The sequence below is a fragment of the Vulpes lagopus genome, chromosome 2 (assembly GCF_018345385.1).
Source record: "Vulpes lagopus strain Blue_001 chromosome 2, ASM1834538v1, whole genome shotgun sequence".
In the NCBI taxonomy this organism is placed as follows: Eukaryota; Metazoa; Chordata; class Mammalia; order Carnivora; family Canidae; genus Vulpes; species Vulpes lagopus.
Genome location: NC_054825.1, coordinates 121,883,030 through 121,891,438, shown reverse-complemented (window position 1 = coordinate 121,891,438; position 8,409 = coordinate 121,883,030). Strand labels below are relative to the sequence as shown.

Sequence of the window (8,409 nt, the reverse complement as noted above, 5' to 3'; positions counted from 1 at the left end):
GGAATTAAATGGTAAATAAGAGATTTGGGAGTCCTTCTTCAGAGTATCTTACTGGTAGAGAAAGAATTACTGGAGAAGTGAGGTTTAAATTTAATAACAATAATGTGTAGGATCTGTATAATTCATGCATACATGTTAGTGTCTACACTTTTTGTTTGTTATTGTTTTATTTTTTGATCATTGTTCCTAATCTGGGGTCCTTCTATCACCAGTGACTCTCAATAAGTAATCATGAATATTTGTTTGGAAAAAAAAGTCATTATTTTAAAAGCCAATAGAGATCACATACATATTATTTATTTTAATCTTTAATAATACTTATTAGACAACAGAATCATATACTTATTTATATCATGAAGATACTGAATAGACTAATAAATAGGTCAATTGTTTTCAAAGTTTCAGTAGTTCACCTGTCTTCTGAGTTTCATTGTTTACCTTTTAAGGTTTCTTATAATTTATGTGTTTTTGATTAATCTTTAAAATGGAAAAACAGATGAATAGTGTTGTTTGTTTGATAGGTATTGGGTTTTTTTGTGTGTTTATTTTTGTTTTGTTTTTTTGCAATGTAGAAAGATATCAAAGAGATCCTTGGTGCCCAGAATCTAGCACAGCACCTGATATACATTAAATAATAAATTGTTTGCTAAATGAATCAAAACTCTTACCATAAACCATTTTCCTTGGTTGAAATCTTTGCTAGTTTGATTGTCTGTTTCTGATACACTCATTTCTGTATTTTATAAATATAATTTAAAATAGAAGGATTATTTTCTCTGATGAAAATCTTATGCTTGCCCATGGTGATACTTGTTCAGAAAACACAAGAGCTACTGTGACACTTTATAAGAACTACCCGGAGTGAACATTCATTATCTTCCCAGTACCTATTACCCCTTGCCCTCCTAAGTTGCAATACTCAGATTTTCCTTGGAAGAGCCATCCCTCATCACTGTGTAGTAGCCATTAGGCCATTAGCTGAGGTGAGACTGAACTGACTCCAGTCCAGGGGTGGACCCTAAATTGGGATAGACCAACCAGTCCGAACATTCCCCTTCTGCTTGCTGTGGGCTGGTGCACATGCACAGTCCCCAGGCAGAGTGATGCGTAAGCTCAGTCAGGGAGCTTATTGAGAGGTGAGAACATGCGAAACCCTCCTTCCTGGAAGACTGTTTTGGAATCCTGAAGGAAGCCTGAAGATGACATTACAGAGAAGGGTAAAATCAGGGAAATTGTAGAAAAACATAGCCATGTCTCTGACTGAACTATACCTTAAGCCAGTCCTTGCACTGAACCTGTTTTATGAGCCATTAGGTCCCTTTTGTTTTTAAACCAGCTTGCATGTGGTTGCCTGTCCTTTGCAAGGGGAAGAAACCTTTAATGGTTATATAGTCTTATCCTAATCATATTCTTCTATGGGAAAATTTTTCTAAAATATTAGATTCTCCACAACATATTTTGATTAAGTTTTTGCTTTTAGAGATAGGCACAACCAATTCCCAAAGCACAAAAGTTCCCTCAGCCTAGAATACAAAGATAGATTTATGTATTTTAGATAATAAACCTACTAGCGAAATGGGTCGAAGTTTCTAAGAAACTTTTCTCACGAGTACCCAAGATATTAGGGGTTTTCTTATGGCACAATCAATTCATCTATCTTCATGCACACCTGACATCAATCATTATACCTTTTGGGTACTGTTCACTAGAAAAAACCCCTATTTTGAAGGAAGTTAGAAAACAAGCTGTTGTTAACAAAAAGTCCATTTAAGTAACCTTTGCCGAGTTGATGTTTTTTTCATGCCAACGAGTATTTTTGCTTTATATTCAGTCTTGGTTTCTGTCATTGTTCATTTCAAAAACTCCCCAAGTCAGACTTTCCATGAAGAGTCATCCAGAACAGAATATATTTGGAATTCTGCTTCTCATGACCTAGTTGTATCACAAGAGGGATCAAAGAGGTTTTGTTCTGTTTCTATAATCAGCCATTTCTTTGAGAGGGCAGAGTCATAAGAGTTTGAATTATGCTTAGAAATGCATACAAGGCAAGCAGCTACATGGCATTTTAATTACCTCCCTCCACTCCAATGAAAAACAACACCAGGCACAAACAGATGTCTCAGGTTAAATTCAGTTGATTCTCCTAACGTAGCAAATAATTGGACTGTTTCCTTTCTCCCCAGGCTTTTTCTTTTCTTCCCCCCCCCCCCCTTATTTTAGCCTGTTTGCTCTCCTAGTTGTTCCTTTTTTATTTCTGAAGCATTCACCTTTTGCTAATGTTAAGAAAATTCCTACTGGACAAATTCTTCTCCGTGCTAGACTCTACATGACATAGTATTAATATTCACAAAGGGAACAGATGGCTGCCTTTGGCATCCACCAATTATAGTAGTACCTTGCTTAGTCTGAATTGACTAATTAAAATCCTCAATTAACTAGAATGGAAAATTCAGCATGTACAACCCCTATGGTGACCTCATGTTATAGCAAGTTTGCAAATGAGTGTTTAGAATTCTTTCCCTGCCCTTTGAGGGGACAAAAACAAAAGGCAAGGAAACAGACTCATCTAAGGGATTTATGAAAACTCTGAAAAAAACTCAAACCGTGATATCCATTGTTTGCCCTGGCATCAGTATAATCTAACCAAAGTTCCCATATTTTTTCAACATCTACATCTATAATTTTGTTCTTTTCAATCATCATTGGAATTTAGATTAATCAATATTTTAAGATTTTTCTTTTTTGTATTCAATTTGATGAGCATTTACTGAACCTCCAAGGTACTCAAAAAACTATGCTGTTAAGGCCAAAAAAAAAAAAAAAAAAGTTCTCTGATTACCATTGCTGCCTAAGAAATCAACCGAAATTCATGGCTTAAAATAATAGCAGTTATTTTATTATGCTCACAGATTCTGTGGGTCAGGAATTCAGGAAGGCCTCAGATGGGTAATTATGGCATTGCTTATCTCTTGTAGTTGCCCTAAGGTAGAGGTCAGTGCTGGGAGAGCAGGGAGCTGGAGGAACTGAGGACTTTATCTTCCTTCAAGGAGCTTCAGGACGTATCCATGGGGTGTCTCCAAGTGGCTAGGTTGGACTTCCTTCAGCATGATGGCCTCATGACAGAGTTGCTTACACGGCAGCTCAGAGCAAAATGTTCTGGCTAACAGGGTAGAAGCTAATCACCTTTTATGACCTAGCCCTTCAGATCATGCTGTGTCTTTGCTTCTGCATTCTGTTGATTACGAGTGCATTCCCAGTCCTTCCAAATTCAAGAGGAAGAAAATTAGATTTTGTATCTCATTGAGGGAGTGGTAAGTTTCTGGAAAAGCAGGTGGGACTGAGAATGTGGTCATCTTTGAAAGATACAATTTACCATAATGAGTGAGATATAATATCTTTGACAAAGAAGCCCATAATCTAGTGGCTGAACCCGTGATTCTCAAAGTATGCATTGAGGTACCCCAGGTATCTGTACCAAATTCACAGGTAGCTACAGGATACTTTACATTTTGGGGGGAAACAATATGACATCTGTCAGACACTAGGTCAATTATTACTAGTAGGTTGTTTGGACCTAATTACTTAATAAGTGGAACGGTTAGACATTTCTTGTGTCCTACTTATGTTATGAAAAAACTTACGGAGACAGAGAAAGTTTAAGAATCTCTGGGATACAAACAAGACATAGACATTCAACCTCAGTCTTAGCAGGCCATAACTGACATCTGTAGGGTCCAGGACATGAATACAAATGGGACTACTAGTTTGCTCCTTTCTTTTCCCATTACAGCTCCTACCTTTGTGGGATGGACGTGCATGTGTGTGGACACACCAGCTTTATACCCAGGCTCTGTGCATTCTTTCCCCCACTGCAATAGCAGCTGCTCCTTGGCCATTGGAGTGAGTATCCCACAGGTTAGTTAGCCCTCTGGAGGAAGGGCCAGTGGAAGACACCCTCACGGAAGTAGGATCTTGGTTTAAGCTAGGAATTCTGGAGTCCTACAAACCCCAGACATGATCTAGAAAAGGAGACCAGGGTTCTGGATAAGCACGCCTCTTTTGCCTCACAGACCCTTAGCCCATTTGGAGGGGAGGGGCTGGAGGGCCTTCTAAAATACAATAAAATACAGGGCCTTCTAAATCTAAGAGAGGTACTGAGATTTGGCACAGAACCCAGCATATAATTGTCCTCAAGTTATACTTGATGGATAAATTAATCCAGTATGGATTCTGATAAGTATGATGACAGATTAAATACTGGCTGCTATGAAAATTGAAATAAAGAACAATTAGTTCTAACTAGGTATCTTGGGAAGGCTTCTGTGCATGTTACCTTCAAGGATGAGGGAGAGAAGAAGTAGAGAGAAGTGGGACGGGAACTCAGTAAAATGCAGTGATTAGGAAAGCTGCTAGAGGCAAGCATCAAAAGAAAATCTAAAACTACGCTGCCCACTATAAACTCCGTGAATCTGAATTTAATAGCTCTCTGAAGCATACACACAGGGGCCCTCTTTCAAAAAAAGAATATGAAATTAGATACAAAAAGATTGCACAGATTATACATTTATAAAAGCTCACAAAGCCACAAATACCAAACAAACATCTAAAAAGAATAAGGATGCCTGGCTGGTTCAGTCAGAACATGTGACTCTTGATCTTGGGGTTGTGAGTTCAAGCCCCATGTTGGGTGTAGAAATTACTTAAATAAATAAAAACTAAGAAAAAAAAAAAAAAAGAAGCCCAGGAAGAGCTATTTTAAATTACTTAGCTGTCCGCCACACCTCTATAATACTTAAAATATTGTTTTGGTTGTACAGTCTGCTTATTTTTTATTGCTTCTTTATTAAATATCAATGTTCTATTCTGTAGACAGAACAGAAAGACAATTTGATCTAGTGCTGATTGAATATTTAAATTTTTTTATAGTTCATAAAATGTTAACACCATCATTATTAGTAATGACATGTAAGCTGCAGTCAACTGTTGTCAACTGGGGTAACCTCTGTCCTCCTGTTGAACTGTTACAGACCTGCTTTATTTTTAATATAGTTACAAGTTTCTTCCCTTCAAACCTGCAATTCTGAAATACTATGTTTCACACAGCTATCATAAACTCTGAAAAAACTGGAGCTTTAATAATTGTTATACTACATCCTCACATATATTCCTCAGAGGAGAAAGCATCTGTTTTGATTAGATCTTGATGGGAACCAAACCCTCTGTTAAAATTTTATGCACTTGATGATTGGAAGAATTTACTACAGATTAGCTTCTGGCTCCATAATTCCATCCTCCACCACCACATGCTGTCGAGCTATGTAAGAATCAACCTCTGGCTCTTCACCATGGTGTTGAGAGACCAGGAGAGTTAACACAGTAGGCAGGAAGGTATTCTTAGCATCTGTTGCATGCTGGGAGAGCTAGCTGCAATAACGTTCATGGAAGTAACTGCGAACCATATAAGTGACCATGTACTGAAATTCTGTGTATCCCCAACTGAATCACCTGCTCTGTAACTCATATCCTCAAAGGGTACAAGGCTACCAAGTGCCACCTACTAAGAGGGGAGCCTGGAGAGGAAAGAGACAGTGGTCTTAACCAATTGCTGTTAAAAAAATATTACTTTGCACATTTTACAAAATCATGTGTCCTTGTGAACCTAATGCTGTGCCCCTCCTGCGCCAGGACCTCAGAAAGGGCCCATGCAAACTTGGTGCTTGAAGGTTAAACCTCATTCCTGTAAGTCTACCTCTGTTCACCATTCTCTCTGTATCACTAAAGGAAACAAGCAGCCCAAAGAGAGAAAGCATGTTCTGGAATAGAAATAGCACTGGACTGGAATCAAGACAACTGAAGCTTTGGCTGCAGGTCTCCCAACTCTGTTCCTTTGGGCCACCCTTTGGGACTTACTCCCGTTATCTGTTAAGTGTTGGCCCTTCCTCATCTGCAAAAGGAAATGGGAAATTGGCATTCTAGTGTGGGACCCTTTGTGTGTCTTACCTGCGAAGTAAATCATACTAATTTATGCAAATTATGTACATTTTAGTCCAGATTATTTCCATCAATGACTACTGCCATTTCTGTGATTCACATTACTGTGAGAATTACAGCCAGTATGCAAGAGCTTAAAAATAGTTTAACTCTGACACAGAGAGGTGCATGTACCACAAAAGCCTCATGAGAAGCAAGAAGAAACAAGTTGTCATTCCAATACCATCATTGAAAGTACATTGAAGCATTTTTCCTCCAGTTTTAAAAAAGTTTGTCTTTCAAAAAAAAATGTGCAGAAGTCCCATAAGCTCCTGTAAAAACACTTCAAACGTGGAGATTTATATAGCAAAAAAAAAAAAAAAATACAGATCTCATCTCCAAATTTCACTCCTGAGAGGAATTGTGGCTAACAGTTTAGACAAGTGTGTAGCCTTACAGAACTAGTCTATGCGCACACAATGGCAGATGACATTTTGACATATTAACTGAGGAGTTTTCTTTCCACTGCATTTCCTGATGTTCGTGGCCTTTCACCCATTCCATCAGCTAGCACATTCTGCGCTCGCTGCCTCAGGGAAAAGATAACCCAACTGAATACATTAAAAAAAGGACGACAACAACTGAGTCTCTAATTTTTGAGTTTCTAGTCCTTGAGGAAATAGAAAGACACAGAGAATAGAAAGAGCTTTGGAAGAATATATGAGACGTCAGAAGAAGCCTTAGCGCTTTCAAAACTAGATAAAAAAGATTTCACTTCTCCCAAGAAGAGAGAGATTTAAGAAGAAAGGACCTCTGGCCACTTACACTGCTTTTCTCTGAAAATTAGAAAAAGGCCACGTTTTGGTCAATGAATGACAATAAGGTGCCTTGTTGAGCAGATCCTTCCTAGGGGCAGTGGCTTAGGCAGCTGATTACACCTTCGTACAAAGACAAAAGCCCCTCCTCCTTCCAGCGGCCTTGGTCTTGCCTTTCTAGATTTCAGCCCTATTCATGCCTGAGTAAGTATCTCTCTACAGTGTTCAAACTACATAACTCTATGAGACATCTTTCCTGTGGGTTCCTGAGAAAGAAGGTCTTCTATCCTGCCTCCCCAACACACGTGGACCTGGTAGTGAAGAGTCAGGACAAAAGCAGGCTTAGGGAATTTGAGGGTAGACACTTTGTGTCTGCGTTCTAGGTAGGTTCTCGGGCAGGGGGAGTGACAAGGCCCCAGAAGCAAAAGAAATGTCAAGAGGGTAGCTAGCATTTTTTATGGGAATGCAGTGTTTCATTTATTCTGTTCATTAATAACTAATATTTGAGAACATTTATAATGGAACTTTAAGAGAAGTCCAACTTACTTTTTTAATATTTCAATATCAGCTACTAATAAAAAAGTCAAAATTATTACATAAAAATTTATAATAAATACTTGGTGTTAGTCTGTGCAAGTTAGTTTTTGGCATGCAATTCTTTAGCTGAAAGAAAGAACATTTTGGTTTGCTTCACTAACAGGAATATTTCTTTATTTTCTTTATTTATTTTTTTTTTTAGAAAGGGGAGAAGGAGAGAATCTTAAGCAGGGTCCATGCCCAGCACAGAGCTGGACACAGGGCTTGATCTCACAACCCTGAGATCATGACCTGAGCTGAAATCAAGAGTTAGACACTTAACTGACTGAGCCACCCAAGAGCCCCACTAATAGGAATATTTCCTAATGCTGGGATGGTGTCTTCTTGGTATTTCTTCTACTGTTGATTTTTAGCATAGTTACCTATGATTTTATGAATGGCGTTGAGTGGAGAGGTACTCATCATGTTTATTCCAAGTAAGAGTACATGACTGATTACTATAGATAGTAATGAGGAAGTGACAGGAAGTGTAACTGCCCAATATTTTTGAGGCCAATAGGTTTGGGTTTTCTTTTTGTTTCTCATTTGTTTTGTTTGTTTTGTTTTAAGGCCGATAAACCTATCTAAGCCTAAGGAGTCTAGCCAAGACTCAGGATTTAAAAAACCCACACAAAATATAGTACAAAGCCAAATTGGGAGCTTAACAAAAGAACAAAGCCATAAACCACTTTCTGGGAATGGCAAAGGTGAACTTTCCACCATTTTCCCTGTGGCTTTAGGCCATCTCCAATACACACTTCTTGCACGTGCACATAAGACCCACTGGACTTTAGATGGTCTCTCAGAGTTTCCTACAGCCTAGCATGTATGGAATGACTCTTGGGAAGGGCATGGGAGTAACTGGAGAGCCAGGATCAGGAAGGGGAAGATACAGAAATGATTGGCATGATCCTAAGGTGGATGGCCAGACAGGGTAAGAAAGGATCCTGGCATGCTGGTGCTGATAGAGGACAAAACCAGGGATGAGCCATCTTTTTTCACCCTCAACTTGGCCCAAATAAGCCTTCCTGGAACTTAAATGCAATGT

At 38.7% G+C, this 8,409-nt stretch overlaps 1 pseudogene; it reads right to left on the bottom strand.

Moving 5' to 3' along the window:
* Positions 1–7,422: 7,422 nt before the first annotated feature.
* Positions 7,423–8,093, bottom strand: LOC121484849 (annotated as a pseudogene).
* Between the last annotated feature and the right edge of the window lie 316 nt (positions 8,094–8,409).